At 30.9% G+C, this 21,551-nt stretch overlaps 1 long non-coding RNA gene across 1 annotated transcript; it reads right to left on the bottom strand.

The window, feature by feature from the left end:
• Positions 1-364: 364 nt before the first annotated feature.
• Positions 365-3,242, bottom strand: LOC134681785 (uncharacterized). The gene is made up of 2 exons (XR_010100691.1): positions 2,887-3,242; positions 365-546 (listed from the first exon to the last, which is right to left on the bottom strand). It is a non-coding gene; the product is annotated as an uncharacterized LOC134681785 (long non-coding RNA).
• Positions 3,243-21,551: the final 18,309 nt, after the last annotated feature.

Raw genomic sequence — 21,551 nt, 5'->3', positions numbered from 1 at the left:
CACAACATAAAAAACTAAAGAATAAGCAACACGAACACCATCAAAAACTTGGGGTCTCAGGTGCTCCAGAAAATTAAGAATATCCTGCTCCACGTGTGGCACTCATCGTGTTGCTCATGCTATAACAAATCCAGCGAATAGTTCAATTCTGTAGGTCACATTCATTAAAGGGATTGAAGCTTACTGTTCAGTGTCAGTCTACTTCAGCTCCGTGTTAAAGGCAGTACTAAGATCTATAATGGTTTTTCTTTTTTGCAAATTGTGACTTGGATGGAAGGTTGTCTCATTGGCACTCATACAACATCTTCTTATATTATCCATAGATCGTGAATGCCATGTTAGCCAAGAAAAGATTAAATCATAATAAAAGATCAAGAACAGAATGCTTTATTTTGAGTTTTTTACGTTGGCTTTATATAACAAGTACAAAGACAAGACAGACTAATTTTTCAAAATGTTCTTAATTAAGTCTGAATAAAAAAAATCCTTCATCAAACACCATCAAACAGCTAGTTCCATCTTATTGCTCAGCAGTTGTTTCACAGCCTGAAAGTATAAAATAGTAGAAATAAAAACCATTTGTCCTATATAAACTCTTTTTCATTTTATAATATGAAAAAAAAAGAAAGAAAGGAGAATCTTCCTTGTAAAGAATATGAGATCGGTTGATGAATGCCCAGTGGCAAGTATTTCATTATAGTCAGGAGGATCAAAGATATAGATTTGTTAACTAATACCCAGTCACAAATATTTCATTATATTCAGGATGATCAAAGATATAGATTGGTTGATTAATGTCAAGTGGCAAATATTTCATTATATTCAGGAGGATTCAAAACAAATATATGAAATACTGTTTAGATCTGATGAATACAAAATTTAAAAACAATGTCCAGTATAGTTTTCTGTAGTTGTAAACTGATATGATGTAACTTTGTCAATATGACAATGTATTTAATTAACCTACTTTCATAAAAAGGTTTAAATACCAAAATATTTTAGACATTTAAAAATCCTATTTACATGTACCTTGTAGAATTATGATTTGTTTTGGCTTATATGTCTGGCTTCAACCATGTGTGGTTGAGTACATGCTGATGTTATGTTGTCAATTGGCCTGAGGTTTGCTTGTTAGAGAACAACAACATGGCTGGCATGAGCCATTGCAAGGATTTTTTTTTAATTCAGAAAGCAAATCAGTTTCAATCTAATGCATTATAATTAAATTAAGTCTCCATCCCCACTGGTCGTTTCTGCGTATTTATACACCCAACACAGTCAGAAGACACCTCACTCTCTTAAGTGGGTTTTAATACTAATGGAACGATTGAAATCAAGGTAATTTAAACTTATTGAGAGGAGAAATAAAGTTTGTGTCATGCATATTTTTAATTTACATATGTGCAATTTCTTTGATTTGATCCTTTACAAATGTTCTTTAAATTAAATGTATTTACAGGAAAGGTTGCTGCTTTTAATTAATAAGTTTGTAATTTTGATGGTCACTGTTGTACTTCAAATATAAATCTATGCAACAGAGGTATCAAATGATTACCAGCAATTGCCATTGTAAATTTGGTCACATTTATTTATCAATAATTTATCATACTCAAATATATTGAGACATATTATATATTTTTTCAATAAATTATCGATATCAAATGGCAGCAAAAGGACTTAAGATCCAGCTAAAATATTAAACACCGCCACATTCTGTATGTACGTACCTGTCCCAAGTCAGGAGCCTGTTATTCAGTATAGTTGTCGTTTGTCTATGACATACATGTTTGAATTTGTTCATTTTGTACACAAATTAGGTCGTTAGTTTTCTCGTTTAATTACATTGTCTTTTCAATGCCCTTTATAGCTTTCTATGCCGCGGTACATGCTTTGCTCATTATTGAAGGCTATACAGTGACCTATAGTTTTTAATTTCTGTGTCTCTTAACTTAGGTGGGAGAGTTGTCTCATTGGCAATCATACCACATCTTCCTTTTTATAATAAATATTTTTACAATATTTGAACTACAAATCAAATAAAAAAAATCATTCTATTAATAATTAAAGGGCCCTTCGGTACATATTAATTACAATCAAGAAATTAATAATAAAAAAAAAATACTCCTTAATATTAAATTGTTATTTGACAATTTACATAATTATATTCTTTTCTCTGATTTGCCTAGCAAATAATATAAACATTACGCCTTCTGTCATCTATTATATAATGCAGTTCATTGGGAATTATATTATGGCAGTTAAAAAATATATGGAACTATATAGCTTTAATTGTCCTGCCGACTCTGAATGAAGCTATTTTTATTTATTATCCCGCATAGTGCCTCAATAGTTTTACCTGGAAAGGGAATTAACCCATATGTCTGAATTACAAACCAACAGAAATTCTACACTGTCGATAATAGTTATCCTCGAGTGATTGCGAGCGAGTGATTATCAGTGTGAAGAGTATAATACTATAGTTTTCTTCGTGAAGAAATTGAAACACAGTATTAAATAGAAAATAATTGTTAATCACCGATATCAAAGTTGTAAAATAGGAAGACACTTCTACGGAGCGCCGATTTTATAATTCCAATGAGAAAATATTTCATGTGGTTTGTAACGTCGTGAACGTTCACGGCTATCTTTTTTCTCCTTTTTTTAGACGAAACATACCATCTTTACCAGGGTCGCGCCTTGCTCGTGTAGAACAGATCAACACATATCCAACATGATTTTAAGGAGAAAATATTCTAGATTTTGGAAAAGTATGGATCCCCCCGTTATTTTTAGAAATAACACTTATTTTTGGCAAAAACATTAAAAAAATGTCGTTAATATCAATAATTTCTTACCTTCTTCTACAATTTTACTCGAGATACTTACAAAATCAGATTCCTGGTTAATTTCTGCATTTGTGTGTCAATTTTCGTTGTCTGTTTACCTTTCTATAAATAGCGCGAGGAACGGAAAGGGTTAGCATTTGTCTGTCTCGATAGCTGAAAACTGACGTTTACGGCAACTCTTACCGTAGTTCAAAGATTTACTGCAAGCTAATATACACGTTGAAATATAAGATTATTACTGAATTAAAAAGCGCAGATACTGTAGTTTCTCAAGCTATTTTTATTTATTTTTTACAGTGAGGGAAAAGTTGTTTATTTTGCAGTTACAAAAACGTTGCAAATGCGAAAAATGCATTGCGGCAGATATAGGTTTTTTAACGTGACGTTCCTACAGAGTCCCTAATGATATATCATAATGTCTGTGTAGAAGATATTAGTGACGTTTTGATGTATAAGGACGACGTCATCCAGCTTGTTGTCGTCTATGTTTAACTGTCACAAGAGGTAGAAAAACACAATGAAAAAAGACCGATTAGCGGATTCTCTGGTTTTCTACGTATAGATACAATGTATAATAGATTGTCGATTCGATGTGAAGTTTTTTTTCTCATTCTCTGCGCTTTTGTTGTTGCAAACATTTATAAAATATCGTAATAATGAAATAAATTTCCGCTATTAGAAGTTAGTTATAGGACTTTGTCAAATTCAGCTAAAAAGACATCGATGATGTATTATTTGTTGACAGTCAATTATTCAAAGTATGGTTATGTATTGATAAGGAAGTGAAATACTGCAGCCACCAGGAAGACGTTTGTTTTGACCATTTTTGTCATAAAACAAATCTCTCGATACAGATCATATTTATTTAAAATCTATGACATGAAATAAAACAGACCTAAAACAAAATCGATATTAATCATTGAAGGTGATATACCATAGAAGGAAAAACTTAATCTCATCAATTGATTACTTTCAATTTTCTTAGAAAAAAATGCCCAGGGAATTATATATTTATATTTAGTAACGTGTTAACATGTTACTCATACAATGAATTATGTTGTAAAAGAGGGACGAAAGATACCAAAGGGACAATCAAGATAACAAACATTTCGGGCTTAGGCACTTGAATTGCAAAACGAATCACACTTGCCACCTCTCAAAAACGGTCCATATATGTACAAGAGATACAACAAAGGCATCAGAGGGACAGTCAAATTCTTAGATCGAAAAAATGACACGCCATGGCAAAAGAACAAACCGACAAATAAAAGTAAGCTAGACACAACATAGAAAACTAAAAACTTAGCAACACAAACCCAACTTAAAATTTTGGGTAATCTCAGTGTCTCAGCTTCAAAATGAGCCCTCACACATATCCAAATTTATGATAAAGACTTAGCAACAGAAGAAAACGTTAACATATGGAGCATCTACTGAGCATATTGCCCCAGATAGAATGATTGTTTACATATATGATGAATCCATGACTTAAGTTGTTGTCATACATTTCCTTGTAATATATCATAGACAGATTATTTTTATACTATCTTTTTATTATTTTTAACAACATTAGAGTAATAATGTCTAAGGAATCACATAATTGTATTTGTTTAATCAACATGTTAACGTGTAACTCATAATTATAATGAATTATGCTGTAAATCAAAGTTACATATGTAATCAATTAATCGTCGACTGTACTTGTCCTTTTTATGATTTCAGGAGGGAAACACAGGAAGCGTGAGTAGTGATATACTTAAATATAAGACATTTTCATCAAGATAGAAATTTTGACAAATTTGATATTTAATTTAGATGATTTAAACACAAACTTGTTGTATACTTTTTCGTTTTAGAGCTATACATTTCATAAGTTTTCTTTAATCTATACGATGTTTGGATAAGTTATTGGTCACACCTAAGCAAATAAATAATAATGACCCTTTGTCATAAATTTTGCATGCAGATTATATGTATAATTTAAAATATACGAGAAAAATGCCGATTTAACTTTGACACTTAAAACAAAAATTGAAATCACCAAAGTACTAAACTTAGAGGCATATCAATTCGAAAAATTCAAAAGATAGCTTATTGGATGTCCAGAAAATTATATATTCCATGTAACCCGAAAACATAAAAAAAAGAAGTTTGAAAAAAATCATTTAACATTTCATCCTAGTTATACCATACATATATTATTGACAGTGGTTTACTTCTGTTGCTTTTATTTGTATCATTGCAGTATGAAGTTCAGTTTTGTTGAACTCAAAAATCTAGAAGTCGTCATATATACATGTATTCTGACAATGTAAATGTAGAAGGTATTACAGGCCCTTGCATTCTCACCGAATCAAAAAGATAATTGAAAATATCTTATTTTCATAATATATAATCTGTTTAGATAAAAAGTACTACTGCTATTCAAAGCAAATGTTCTTTGGAAATAACATTTACATTCAAACCCGATCTAAGATGTTGTTTTGTTAAAGAGTTCCTATTTAAAAAAAAAATAATACATTTTTTTCATTTCTGAGTATATGTAAATTTCTTTATAATTATATACTTATCCCAATCAACTTAAATACATGTCAAAAGACAGCATACATTATAATAACATCAGAAAAAAGTTAGTGAACAGACCATCTGAAATAAGATGCAAAGATTCAATCATTGACCGAACCATACAAATAATACTTTACTACAAATACTTCAAACGTTATTTTGAAGTCTACTGATAAACTATTCAGACCATAACACAATTCAAACCAAATGGCTTCATTTTATTACAAAACAGCTTGGTCAGTACGCATTGGTCAATTTGTCCGTGGATCAATTATACTACGTAAACACTCGGTAAAAAGACAAATCAAATTAAGAATATAATAAATAATCAATTTATCAAACACCCCAATAGCTTTTTCCATACAATTAGTTCGGTCAACAAGTGTAAGATCAATATATGCTGGAAGTCTGAAAAGTTTAATGGGTATCATCAGCTCATTATCAAATACTGCTTGAAAATACCGAAAGTGTGTTGTAAACATTTTCTGTTGCAAAATTTGAAAATTCATTTTAACTAGAAACCATGCCTACCACACATAATTTTTGCGAGAATAACCGGAAGAAAAATAGTCTCCAAAAGTACCATCTAATGCAGTTCTTCTGATACTGATAATAATATTACGACAACTATAGCGGCTGTAAGTCATTGAGATCTTACGAGCATGGAAGCTACGTTTTCGGTACTGGCAGGGTTATAGGGTTTTGTCGTAAAATTATGAAACAAGTGTGTATTATGCAACGTTCCTGTTCCTTGCCCAGTTTTTGCTCTTATTGTAGTCCTCTTGGTTTTATAAACTCTCATTTTGTTTTATCAATCAATTTGTATAAATTTAAATCTTTGGCCTGAAATTAAAAAAAAACCCATTTTGGTCAACCACTGATACCATTAATGTTTTTCTCTTCTCTTTTTAAACGAATAAATGGTAAAATTCTTATATCATTTCATTATGTTGTGCCTTTTGTTGGTATCACTATTGAAGTATCATGTCAGACATATAACATTTGTGTTCGACCCATTCCGTTGATTGAATACGTTAATTTTGATGGAATTCACCTTCCTGAATTAAACCATGCAGTTCTGAATTTTAATATCTTTTTCTTACATCTATAAGTGAGAGCAAGTCTGTATACACAAAATGTGTTTTTTTCTATCATTCAACTTCAGAATGTCTTCAATATGAACTAAGCTATTGCAAAACATGCGTATTGAACAGTTATTTCTTTTTAAATTAAAAAAAAATAATCCTTATTATGAATCATATTACAATCAGATATCATTATCAATCTGTTTTCATGATTGATGATGATGATACAGGGGGTTAATTGTGATGCAATTTTAGAGGTCAGGCGTGTCTAATACTTCAATGATATAAGGAAGTTCTTTAAATCAAAGAGCTGAAAGCTCTGAGGAACAATGACGCCAAGTCTTGATTTTCACATACCGTAATTAGTTTAACAATGCAACATGTTTCGAAAGCATATAATTGATATTCGTATATGTGTGTGTGTGTGTGTGTGTGAAGTAAAGGTCACAACTGGCTGTTTTTTTTTAAGACAAATGAATAGGTCAAGACTACCTGAATTGTAAAAAGGCTTGTATATTTCTCACTGGTACATAGTCTGAACCCCCTGCTCCCCAAAAAAATGAAGTAAATAATTTTTTTGTTACTGTTATCAAAGGTCTAATGAAACTCAGGTAATTTCAAACATTTGTCAAAGAATTCTAGTCAAACCGGCACCTGGTTAAATTGGCACCTGTTTAAATGGACACCTGATCTAGTCAATTCGTCACCCATGTTAAATATATATTTCAACAATATTGTAGGCAAAAAGAGTAAAAAATAAGAAAGGGTTTGCCAGAATTTTTTTCAGTATTGAAGCAAAAAGAGTTAAATACTAACTTTTGGGTGTTCATATACATTTTGTTTATATTTATTTTTCTCAACTAAATGACTTTTTTTTGTGTACTTTTAATCATATATGAGCAGTCCAAATAATTATTACGTCTGGCAAGGCTTTTTTAATTTTATTCCGGGACACCTTCCTATGACTGCAAGGCTATGTTAATGTTAAAATACGAACGTCGTAGGAAGGCATCCCAGAAAAAAATAAAATAACCTTGCCAGATGTCATAATTATTTGGACTAATATATTTATGAGATATTGGATATTTTTTATGCACTATTTTAACCAGTTGAGCATTTTACAGGATTGTTTGTTTAATGCTGTTTAAACTTTACTGAAAAAACACCTTAAATTTGCTAATTATTTGGCATGAAAGTTTGATTTATTGAAAGGAACTCATAGTTTTCTGTTTTATTTTCTAATTGTCCAATTGTTAAAACAACAACTTGGGTAAGGGCTTCGTTGTTTACCTTTATACACAACAACATATTCACTATGTATTTGGTAACAGTTATTAATTATTTGAAAAGAAAATATTATAACAAATATTATTGGATGCCGAATTGACTTCAAATAGGTGCCGATTTGACTAGATACCGATTTAACCAGGTGCCGACTTGACTTGAACATTTCAAAGCCTTTGCGATCGTTTGCGGTATTTTCTTGAGAAAACCTGCTTTTCATCATCAAACAGAAGTAGAAACTGCTTGAAAATGATTCTGGAACGCTTCATGATTGTTAAAAGAAGTTTAATTCGCTCAGAAAACAATTTGGTATCTTGCGATCTTTAAACAGGAAGTTTCAAAGCACGTGTAAAAGAAGAAATTAACCGGTGAGAATTGAAATCCGTACATAACAGATATCACTATAGTCCGACGTTGAAAGTAAAACAGTTCCATCCTTTTGTAAAACAGCTTTTAATATACCTATCACATTAATGTTTGCAGGGTCTTAAGCTTATTCAAACCATATAAGTCGGTAAGAAACACCAAAACGGAATGAACAATAACCGATTACGTTTTGTAGTTTACAAATTCTAAACTGGATCCCGTAAGACTACAACACTTTGTCCGAGTGTAGTGGAATACAAGCAGAAACCAGTTAGTTTGTAAAATAGTAAATATGAAACAGAGTGCGGTAGGCGGAGGCAATAATCGACTTTCTGTTGGTCTGGTCAATGGTATTAGAACAATGCCGCTGACGCGTCATTTTCCAAAAATCAGAAAAAAAATCCTTTCTTCCTACAAAGGTTAAATTGCCATAACGAAGTGAATTAAAAGTGATGCCTGTATAACTTCAATTTGTAGGGAAAATGTAATTTGCTATAATGTCTAGTAATCGGAATAAGATATTTGTAATCAATGATGTATTTATCATAACTATAAAAAAACTAAGTTAGGTAAAGCAACAATGCTGATTATACTTCAGGCACTTCATTACTTCCATTCATCGAAGTACCAACAACAATGTCGTTTATCTCGATTTATAAGTCTTTAATGGAAAGTTTAATTATTTAAGTAGCACTGCAAATGTACAAGTTGATAGTACCAATAAAGGAAGAACCATACTTGATACAAGTTTTGACATATTTGGCATACTCGTTTTATTGATAAAAAACAAATTATTTGCATCTTTATTCCTTAAGATGATCATTGATGATAGCAGACTACGTGGGGCGGCTGAGTACCGAAATTTGACAAAATCATGTAAATGGTGATACAAGCATATGATTTGGCACATATCCTATTTAAGGTGTACTTAAGCACATTCGAGGGGTAGCCAAAATGATTTTGAATTTTTTCACGGCGGCCCTCTTGAATTTTAAATTGGCATTATTTTCTAAATATTTGAAATTTGAAAACAGATCCGTACCTTTTTAATGTGATATAGGTCATGATAACTATTACAATAACAACAACATGACATGCAAATATGTTCAGCAGACAGAAATTGTAAAAATAAATCAGCACCTCCGGTAAGGGTTGTAAAATGTAATAAAATCGAGTAAAATGATGGTGGTCAGAATATGCTATAACAAATGTCTGTTTGGTATATAGTGTATTATTTAAAGCAAGCAGAAAGGTCGATTAACGTATTTTCTATCATATTTTCTAATATATGTCGTTCTAACAGCTACAGGAAAACTATGTTGTACATTTCAAACCAGGTTTGTAGGACCTAAATTGTTTCGTATTGCATTTCTATTAGACAATAAATGCTAATTAAAAAAATCCAAACTGCACTTTTTCAATAATCTTATTACAGTGTGTTTTACTACGTTTCGGACAAATTATATCAAAATTATAGAACACGCCATCAGCTCTAACACAAAATATGGACAATTCTATGTTAAGTGGGTCTTTGAATCTTTTGACAGCTTCCGAAGTGCTAATGTTTAACCTTGTTCAGCTGGACCAAATAATTTTTACAGTGTCATTTCATTCCCATACCTGCAATGTGAGACATAAAACGTTAGAGAAATAAACATGGAAGGGGTATTAAAAAAAGAACGGAAATTAACGCACTGTCCACACTAGGGACTATATTTATGGACAACGAAAATCAAAGGACTATAGCTGTGGTCTCGGACCATAAGACACACTGTCATTATTTGACTTATACGAATTAATATTCATCTTGCACTTTTGGCTAATACACGATACAGGCATGTCAACATGTAACCAGGTTCGTAATAGAAAAATACTTGTTTGCATGAATGATAATCTCACGGCTACAACCATACATTAATGATGTATCACCTAACAGCATATGGAGTGAACCTGTTCCCCATTTTTTAGAGCTCGGCATGTTAAAACTGTTATTGTAATAACATCGAAAATAACTAAGCATAATGTGTAAATAGCAACGTTTACGAACCATCAGACTCAATTTGTCATTTCAAAACACCACTATCAATAAATAATGAAAACAGTAGAAGATACAGCCCCACAACAGACGCAAAGTTCAAAACAAACAGTACATATAAATGGTTTTATAAAGATATGTTCCTTGATAGATTTCATTCAGATAGTAGAAAAAAAACGTACTAAGAAGAACCGAATGAAACGAACATTACTAGTACTATTAACAGTCTGTTACACTGATAATTTTCTCTCCGTAAATATTTCCATGTTTTGTGATTAAATTGATTAAAAAAAAACACATACGGATTAACTTAATTTATAAATGATCTGTTGTCATACTCATTGGAGTTATTTCGTTCGTGGAATTACACTTATAAAACAGTGATCGTAAACATGTAACTTATTTAATAAATTGTATTGTCCCAAAAAGACAACAAAATGAATAATTTTCTATCTACTTACGGTTTCAGGCGGAAGAAAACGTAAGTAGTGATATAGTTATACAAATACAATGTAAATTAAATTTATATATAAATCTGTCTTAAACCTTACAAGGAAATAAGTGCATTTTAAGTATGCCAAAACAGTACAATTTCTCAAACAATACCTTACTGCGTGTCTTAGTTTAGATGGTTAGCTGTGAATTATCAAAAGTCATATCTCTATAATGTGCAAGCTATGGGTACAATTATGTGTTCCCTTTTGTTTTTTTTCCATTTTTGGATGGTGATGTGCTCTTGGCACCATCTTACTGTGATTATATTTCACCACGCGTTCGCAATCGTGTTTTGTGTGACGTTTATGATTTTACCGATTGCAATCTAGTAAGTGCTTTCAAACTATTAAGCCGTTAGCAAAAATTTAGAAACGATCGTGGTTAACCTGTCGTTCCTTTTAATAAACTTATTCTTAAAGGTTACCACATCAACACTGTAATTATATCATTGAATAGTGTTTTATATGCATTAGTACTGGTTGATAGTATACGTACCAATAAAGGAAGAACCATACTTAATACAAGTTTTGACATATTTGGCATAATCGTTTTATTGATAAAAAGCAAATTATTTGCATCTTTATTCCTTAAGATGATAGCAGACTAAGTGGGGCGGCTAAGTACTGAAATTTGACGAAATCATGTAAATGGTGATACAAGCATATGATTTGGGACATACCTTATTTAAGGTGTACTTAAGCATATTCGAGGGGTAGCCAAGATGATTTTGAATTTTTTCACGGCGGCCCTCTTGAATTATAAATTGGCATTATTTTCTAAATATTTGAAATTTGAAAACAGATCCGTACCTTTTTAATGTGATATAGGTCATGGTAACTATTACAATAACAACAACATGACATGCAAATATGTTCAGAAGACAGAAATTGTAAAAATAAATCACCACCTCCGGGAAGGGTTGTAACATGCAATAAAATCGAGTAAAATGATAGTGGTCAGAATATGCTATAACAAATGTCTAGATCTGTTTGGTATATAGTTTATTATTTAAAGCAAGCAGAAAGGTCGATTAACGTATTTTTCTATCATATTTTCCAATATGTGTTGTTCTTACAGCTACAGGAACACAATGTTGTACATTTCAAACCAGGTTTGTAGGACCACAATTATTTCGTATTGCATTTATATTAGACATGTTAGACAATAAATGCTAATTAAAAAAATCTGAACTGCACTTTTTCAATAATCTTATTACAGTGTGTTGTACTACGTTTCGGACAAATTATATCAAAATTATAGAAAACGTCATCAGCTTTAACGCAAAATATGGACAATTATATGTTAAGTGGGTCTTTGAATCTTATGACAGCTTCCGAAGTACTAATGTTTAACCTTGTTCAGCTGGACCAAATCACTACTTTTCTTTAAAATGCATGACCAAAATAATTTTAACAGTGTCATTTCATCCCCGTACTTGTAATGTGAGACATAAAACGTTAGAGAAATTAACATGGAAGGGGTATTAAAAAAAGAATGGAATTTAACGCACTGTCCACACTAGGGACTATATTCATGGACAACGTAAACCAAGGACTATAGCTGTGGTCTCGGACCATAAGAAACACTGTCATTATTTGACTTATACGAATTAATATCATCTTGCACTTTTGGCTAATACAGGCATGTCAACATGTTACCAGGTTCGTAATAGAAAAATACTTTTTTGCATGAATGATATTCTCACGGCTAAAACCATACATTAATGATGTATCACAGAACAGTATATTTGATAGAGCTCGGCATGATAAAACTATTATTGTGATAACATCGAAAATAACTTAGCATAATGTGTAAATACCCACGTTTACGAACCATCAGGCTCAATTTATCATTTTCAAAGCACCACTATCAATAAATAATGGAAACAGTAGAAGATAAAGCCCCACAACAAATGCAAAGTTAAGAACAAACAATACATATAAATGGTTGTATATAGATATGTTCCTTGATAGATTTCATTCAGATAGAAGACAAAACTTTCTAAAAATAACTGAATGAAGCGAACATTACTATTAACAGTCTGTTACACTGATAATTGATAATTTTCTCTCCGTACATATTTCCATGTTTTGTGATTAAATTGATTAAAAAAACACATACTGATTAACTTAATTGATAAATTTGAGTTATTTCGTTCGTGGAATCACACTTCTAAAACAGTGATCGTAAACATGTAACTTATTTAATAAATTGTATTGTACCAAAAAGACAACAAAATGAATAATTTTCTATCTACTTACGGTTTCAGGCGGAAGAAAACGTAAGTAGTGATATAGTTATACAAATACAATGTAAATTAAATTATATATAAATCCGTCTTAAACCTTACAAGGAAATGAGTGCATTTTAAGTATGCCAAAACAGTACAATTTCTCAAACAATACCTTCCTGCGTGTCGTAGTTTAGATGGTTAGCTGTGAAATATCGAAAGTGATATCTCTATAATTTGCAAGCTATGGGTTCCCTTTTGTTATTTTTTCCATTTTTGGATGGTGATGTGCTCTTGGCACCATCTTACTGTGATTATATTTCACCACGCGTTCGCAATCGTGTTTGGTGTGGCGTTTATGATTTTACTGATTGCAATCTAGTAAGTACTTTCAAATCATTAAGCCGTTAGCAAAAATGTAGAAACGATCGTGGTTAACCTGTCATTCCTTTTGATAAACTTTTTATTAAAGGTAACGACATCAACACTGTAATTATATCATTAAATAGTTTTTTTATTTCTATTAGTACTGGTTATCTTATCAGAAAAATTAAAAGCAAACTAAATACTTTTGGTATTTACATATACACATTCATGTATTTACAATCTGTCGATACCTGTATGTTTGCATTGCATAAGTTAATGTTTTTCGCCAACGTCTTTTCACTTCACTAAATTCATTGGATGTTGGATGTGTACTGATTGATAATTCAGTCTTAGATACATTCTGTTTATTAGTTGTTAGTGGCTTTAAATAGCTGGATGTATCTGCGAATAATATGAGATCTGTACTTAGTGTCTTTTTGTTGTTGGGATATATAAGAACATGTAGAGGCCACGTCAACTTTGTAAAGTATTTGTATGTTTATTAATCTGATGAGTGAAGCTTTTTCAACTGACCTTTTTAGTTCGTTCTTATGTTTTACTGTTACACCACTGTCCCAGGTTAGGGGAGGTTTCGGATCCTCCACACAGGTTAAACACCGCCACATCCTGAATGTATGTGTCTGTATTAAGTGGTGGGCAAATAATTCAGTGGTAATCGTTTGTTTATGTGTGACATATTTGTTTTTCGTTCATTTTTTTAACATAAATTAGGTCGTTGGATTTCTCGTTTGAAATTATTTCACATTGTGACCTATAGTTGTTAATTTCTTTGTCATTTATAGAGAGTTGTCTAACTGGAAATCATTAAACATCTTCTTTTTTAATGGACGATTGTAAACTTAACTATTGTATTGATGAAAAGCATAATTTACGTTAACTAACATATCTTTAAACATGTAAATCATTATTAGAAATATTGTTATATTAATATTGCATAACTGTTTTGTTTATCATAACAGGTTACGTATGACAGAAGAGTAAGTATTTATAAATGATCCATTATCTGTCCTTTGTCATTGTAATCATCTTTTTTGAAATGCACTTTGTTGTATTTTTTTCATACCTGAACAAGCGGAAATCATTCAACATCTTCTTTTTTATAATGAAATATTGTACACTTCGTGAACTTAAATATTGTATTTCTGAAATACATAGTTTATGCTAATTAACATATCTTTAAACATGTAACTCATTATGAGAACTTTTGTTATATTGAAATATCATAACTACTTTGTTCGTGATTACAGGTTACGCGAGGCAGAAGAGTAAGTATTTGTAAATGATCCATAAGTTGTCCTTTGTCATTACAATTATCTTTTTTGAAATGCATTGCATTGTATTTTTATTCAGACCTGAACAAGCGGTTCTATTTGTTTATCAGTTTACATAGATAATGTATGTTGATACGTTATTACATATTCAACTACTCGGTTGAAGATAAAAGACGTATCTTTAGTTGTCAGCCGAATTTTTGTGATTAACTGACTCAGATTTGTTTTCTTCCGATATTTCGGTTATTTGTACTATGTTATTATTACACATAAGTGCATTGCGCAGAGTACACATTTTTAAATTAAAAAAACCACCTTAATTTGAAAAATGGTCAAATTCGTTCTAGGTTTATCTTCCAATCATTGATTATTCAAATGTATTGTGCAATTATAACTATAATGAAGGTAAAATTCGTTCAATACAAACTATCATAATGCTCCAAATCACACAATGACGGTCATATCTTTGAAAAACAATACGTTGTTTAGTATTCTTTTAATTTTACTCGAAAGAGTTTTAATGCAAATTGTTTAGTCAAACATGTCAAAGGACCTATAGATGTCTACGGTATTTCCCATTAATGTAAGTGTTATATTATTTACAATTATTTATAAGTACACACTAATATCAATGAACGTGTTGATACATCAGTCCTGAATTTTTTTAGACAGCACTTGTCATCTGACATATTAATTGTTTCAATGATAATACTGCATTAATTGGTTGACTCATTATGAAGTATACGATGTTTACTTTAACAATGTATTATGTTAGGAACATTACACTATCTTATACAACTTTTGTAATACAATTTATCATTAAAAAAATTTAAAGACACAATTACAGTACATCAAAGATGTGTGAGGCCCATTCGGTAAACGGTGTTGCCAAGTGATTGTTTTTAATACATTAATGTATATTAAAATTGATTGCATACTTCTTGGAGAAGTTACCGTTCACCATTATTTCTGAAACTTTGAGAAGTTACCGTTCACCATTATTTCTGAAACTTTGAGAAGTTACCGTTCACCATTATTTCTGAAACCTATGATTTCTTAATCAGCAAGTTTACTGTCAATAGAGTGCTAACAGTTTGAACCTCAATGGCCCAACATTCTTCCAAATCATCGTTTTAATAGAATATTTCATAAAAATTGAGAAACAATGTTTTTTTTTCACAATGTATTGGTACAAAGTTTACCCAGATTACTTGATGTGTACCAATCAATATATATATATCAATAACACACAATAATAGAAGAAATAATCAAAGAGGTCAAGTGACTAATGGAGGGTGGCTTTTTGGATACTAGTACTCTTCAAATAAACACACATGAGTGTCAACAAGAGCCTTTTTCACACAGCTCGGAGATGAATAAGATACAATTGGTTTCTTTTTTTTTTTTGAAGATCTGGTATTTTTCGTGTTTTTTTTTTTTTAATTTTAAGAAACATACAATTTAGGGAAAAAATCCCTTTGATATTTTGTTTTCAGGAATTGAAAATCGGGTGAAGACGTCTGATGATAAACAACCTTATTGCACAATCCGCATACAAAAAGAAAAACCAAAGACCATTACGCTTCTTGGTCCCGTTAAGAGACATACTTACTTTTCAATAAGTTGTGACTTGATCTTTAGTGATACCACATTGAATCCATTAAATAACTTCATGTTCTTAACAAATTATGTTTTATATGAATGTAAATAGCTTGAATAATATCGTAAACATAAATGATGAATGTATAATCTGAGATCTAATTTACAAACTGGTTCTTACCAACATTGAAAATTCTCTCTAGTTTACGATAGTTTTGAACAGATACCTATACAGAATTATAAAAGGTTGACGTATCGTAAAATCACATATAACCTGTTATATTAACGATATTTGATTATTTTTGTTGGTTGGTTGATGCTATTCAATGGATACTCCTATGTACATATATGTTTGTTGACTAATAACATTGTAAATTGTATAATATTATATATGTTTTCCTGTACAGATAATCATTGTTACATTATACGGAGAAGTACTATTGCTTTTATTGTATTTTTATTGAATATTTCTTTAGTAAATGCTGGTGTGCATGCTTCAATTAAGGAAAATCATTTGTGTACACTAGTTTCGTCAAGTTTAACTGAATGGTACTGCCACGTAACTGCATACTTGATTAACTTGATTATATGTCTGTTATATGTCTGTATACGTAAATTCGGTAAATTAATATTGCATTATATAACATTTTAGTTAGTAGATACATCATTTGATATCTTGGTCAATGTTTCCTTGGTCACATAACTTATTTGTATTACAGGATTAAAATTCTGTATCAATTGAAATTAACTTCAAATAAAATGTTGAATCTAACATTACGTAACACTTTAGATATGTGAGTCCTCTATTAAATACCGTTGTGTACAATTTAGCAATGCGTTAATGGCTCATTTTTCTAATGTCTTGTAGACATTGTGACTATAGCACACATGAGTACTGCATGTCTTATTTTTATTGATATATAAAAACTGCTTCTGTAGTACTATTTGTTAAATAAGTATTTACAAATACATTAACGTAGATTTGATAGATGCATACACGATCTTTTGTTATTATGATTAAGCAAGTTCGCTTGTCATGTTTTGGATATTTTGTCAGATTTTCGGGATCCTCTGGTTTAATCTTTTTGAATGCCTTAAACACACTTGCCCATTGAGCCCCGTTTTTCTTTTTATAAATATTTTACCACTGCTGGCATGGCTGGTGGAGATTTATTTCCCCGAGGGTATCAGAAGCCCAGTAGTCTTTTTGGGCTGACATAATTTGTCATTGATATTGTTATATTTTATAAATTTACTGTTTACAAATGTTTGAATTTTTTGAAATACTTAGGCTTCTCTACCTCAGGCATAGATAACCTTAGCTGTATTTGGCAACACGTTTAGGAATTTTGGTCCTCAATGCTCTTCAAATTCGTACTTTATTTGGCCTTTTTATCTTTTTTCGATTCGAGCGTCACTGATGAGTCTTTTGTAGACGAAACGCGCGTCTGGCGTATACTAAATTTAGTCCTGGTATCTATGATGAGTTTATTTACATGTATAATGATAAGCCATCTGTAAATGTCGTATAAAGTTTCAATTAATTTTTTATTTTTTTTTGGGAATGACAAAGCTATGAAAAGTCAAGAGAGAATATTTTCCCGCCAAAATCTCAATTGCAAATATCTCGAAAACAAACACACTGACCTTTATATTTTTTTTTTGCTCTATTGAGTCCTTTATTAATCCCGCTATCAATATAATCTAGCTTTTTTAACGTTTTTTTTTTAAATTTAGAAGTGAACTCCTTTGAGTTAAGGTTAAATCTTTTTGTAATATAAAATTACATTCTAACTTCTAACATTCTGACACGTTTTCATATCATTGACCACATTTGTTTATTTTGTAGTTTATCTTGATGGTTCTGCTTAATATATTTTTTTAGTATAATTTGGATTGAAACCCTTAACTGTTGGTGATAGTGTGAACATGATGATAATGAAGCTTCTTTTATATTATTTTGTTGTTTCTTGACTGCGCACTGATCGGAAAACGGCATACACTTTCCTTCAAATTATCAAGAAGGCTGATATCGTGTTATTATTGTTACATAATTACAAATACAAAATTTTATATGATTAATTTATTTTGCTAGAATTTGAATTTATCGATACAATATTTGCAGATTTGAAATATTGGGATAAAAACAGAATTTAGTGCCCATTTGTCTATACTTTATGTATCTTTCGGTTTATTCTGTTCTTCAACGTTTATAATACATGTAGATATGGGATAGTCAAAATAGTTTTTTCTCTCTAGTAACCATTAGAAGACGTTGATTGTTGACGCGCAAACCTGATGCAGTTAACTGATACTGCAAATTAGCAGTTTGTGTCAATACCAGATCATATGCATCATGAAAATCCGTAAAATCTATAATGTTTATATACCTGTTTATAAAACTATTATCATCAGGGAATTGTTTATCACATATAGCATCGGTAGTCCAATGAGCTGCTATACAGGAAATATTCAAGTTATTGCTCGTGCCCCTTTTTCACGATTGGATTAGGCATAAAATACATATTAATATATCAATGTATATCAATTGTTATTCAAGTCCAAGAAAGGGTTTATATAGTGACATTCTCAGCTTAAAGCTCAGCTTTATTTTTTGTTAAGAAAATGTTTTTAATATTTTTTTTAGATTTCACATTTTGTGTTTATATTTGTGTGTGGCTTTGTTTAATACAGTACATATATTGAAAAACTCAGCCTAAAATGTTCAGCAAACGTGAAGGATTTTGTAATTTGCTGTACAAATAATTTGATCGTGTATGTATTAATTTACAATAACAATAGCGTTATTTTGAATAAGAATGTTTAATTAATACACGTCATTAGTTTCCCTCTGTGAGGCTCTGACATTCCTTTGTGTTCTGTATACCGTTTTACTACGTCACATAGTAACCAGTATTTTGATGACATTTTTGATCTTCCAATTGAGGATAAAAACGTCGTATATACCCCGGCAGTTTCCTGAATATATACTGACATCTTTGTGTTGTTATTCAATCACAAACCTCGACACATTTGTAATCCGTAATGTATGCTGTTAACTATGTCTTCCAGTCGATTGAATTACATTTCCTATATGGTCTTAATAGAACTGTGCAAACATGTCAAACACTTTACTTTTGCTAGCAATAATTAAATGTGCAATGGTACAGTATTGGTATAAGTCATATATCAAGACAAAAAAACTATCGTCGAGAAGACGCAAACAAGAAGTGAGGAGCACATATTCAACTATATTAGATTTAGAAATATTAATCTAATGTTAAATATTGAAATACAATGCACATATTGAACTAGATTTGTAGATTTGTAACTAAAAAAAAGATGTTGCGAAAAATCATTTCTAAATAGCTAAATGTATGGAGTGAAACAAATGTTAAATGTTCGATGAGTTTACACAAAACACATTGGGATTTCCTTGCTTTTAGTACAATATAGCCGTATCATTTAGGAGGTGCAAAAGCCAATGGCATTTTTAATAAATTGTAGGTACTGCCAAATTGCATTCAATGGATTTATTGAAACTTCATATACAAATTGAATTATATCCGACAAAAAAAACCCAAATGGACGTGATTTTGAAAATACGTTGAAGGCATAATAAGTCATGAGATTTCAGAAATCAATTAGGTTCTATCCGGGCACTCTGGTTCAAAACATTAGTTTAATCTTGAGTTCTTTGAGTTCTGATCCTTGGGTCATTGGGGGTTCTTTGGTTCGAAACCGTAGTAACTGTTTCAACATCCGTGTTGTATGGTTATAGCAATCTAACTCGTTGTTTTTTTCCGGGTTCTTTTATAATGTTCTCTTTGAACTTTGATAAGATATCCAAGTATCCAAATAAAAAGATATATCGGGTCAAATACCCTCATTTTGTTTCATTTCATTCTACATTTCAACATCGTTGGATTATGAAGCTGTCAAGTAAATATCATTTCGTTTTAATCATTTTGACATTGGTAACTGGATAAAATATAGAATTGTATTCATCTACATCATCCTACATATACAGTTTATCGAACATTCTTTTTTTCCCGTCAATATTTTTTTAGAATATCAAAGTAGGACATACATGTCGTTCAATTGGCCAACGATATGTGAATATATCCACTTGGCAAACTTGTATATCTTTTGATTGAACATTTGTTTTCAACATCGACTGCATTTTATTTGAGTTGCTTTGTTATATTAATGTTTAAATTAGTAGAAATAATGTTAGATTTGCTAGGAATACATGTGCAGTATATGTAACGATTCGTTCTGTTCAAAACAGAATTTTAAAGACATATGAGAAAACAATGTACAATTTGTAAGTTGAAACTAAAACTGAAAATTCATTAAATGTTACAAAGACGTATATGTAGAATTTTGTAAACTTTGACACTCCTTGTGAATGGGCTGCATATATATAATCATGGCTTTATTTGTCAAAAATAAAGAATCATACATGTGGGTGGGGTGATTACAGTGACGATAGACATTTAACCTTGGGTATCACCAGTACATAAATCATAACTTCGGAGTTGCTGCCGTACAGTTTATCCCTGGTCCGAACGTTTCGTAAATCAAAACAATAGTTTCCGGTGTAATTACTTTAGTTTGCCTCGACCAAATGTTATAAAACTCATACGCAATGATTATAACTACAAAACACAGATCACATTCAATATCGGTTGACTCATGAGTTACTAGATATATAATTATATATATATAGATTTGGTATGAGTGCAAAATTAGACAACCCTCCATCCAAGTCACAGTTTGTAAGATTTACCCATGATAGTTTAAAGAACAACCCGAGCCACGGAGCCTTAAAAAGGAAAATGGTTAAATGTATCGAAAATGCTTATAATTACATAAAAGTCTAAACTACGTTAATCCTGTATATATGTATAGTGGAAAATTAACTCTGCGACCCATAGATAAATTCTACATCTTTGTAAACAGTTGTTTTAATTTCTCTGAATTCTACTTAACACAATAATTAATTTGCAATTTTTTTCAGGATTTCAATCCGTTTGGTAACAGGCAGTGATAATTAAGTTTCATGTGACCTAAACAAGAAGTATATCACTAGAGTGAGCTCTCTGTCTTAGTGTGTTTTCAAATTTATTTGCATTGAGTTCAGTTCATTGATATGCGTTCACCTTTTGTAAGAATTTGTAACATTAAAGAAACAGACCATCCATATATACATGTTCATGATATCGAAATCCTTCACTATAAGGTGAAATGATTGCAACATTTTGCATTATCTATCATATATAAATCTCGTTCACAACTGTAAGTGCATGGTACAAAATGTACGTCTCAAGCAAAAAATGCTTTACATTAATTGTTCACGGAGATCAAAGGATTTCATTTTTATTT

Source organism: Mytilus trossulus, chromosome 8 (genome assembly GCF_036588685.1).
Source record: "Mytilus trossulus isolate FHL-02 chromosome 8, PNRI_Mtr1.1.1.hap1, whole genome shotgun sequence".
Taxonomy (NCBI): domain Eukaryota; kingdom Metazoa; phylum Mollusca; class Bivalvia; order Mytilida; family Mytilidae; genus Mytilus; species Mytilus trossulus.
Note: the sequence above shows the minus strand (reverse complement) of the source record. Positions and strands in the feature narration are given on the sequence as shown.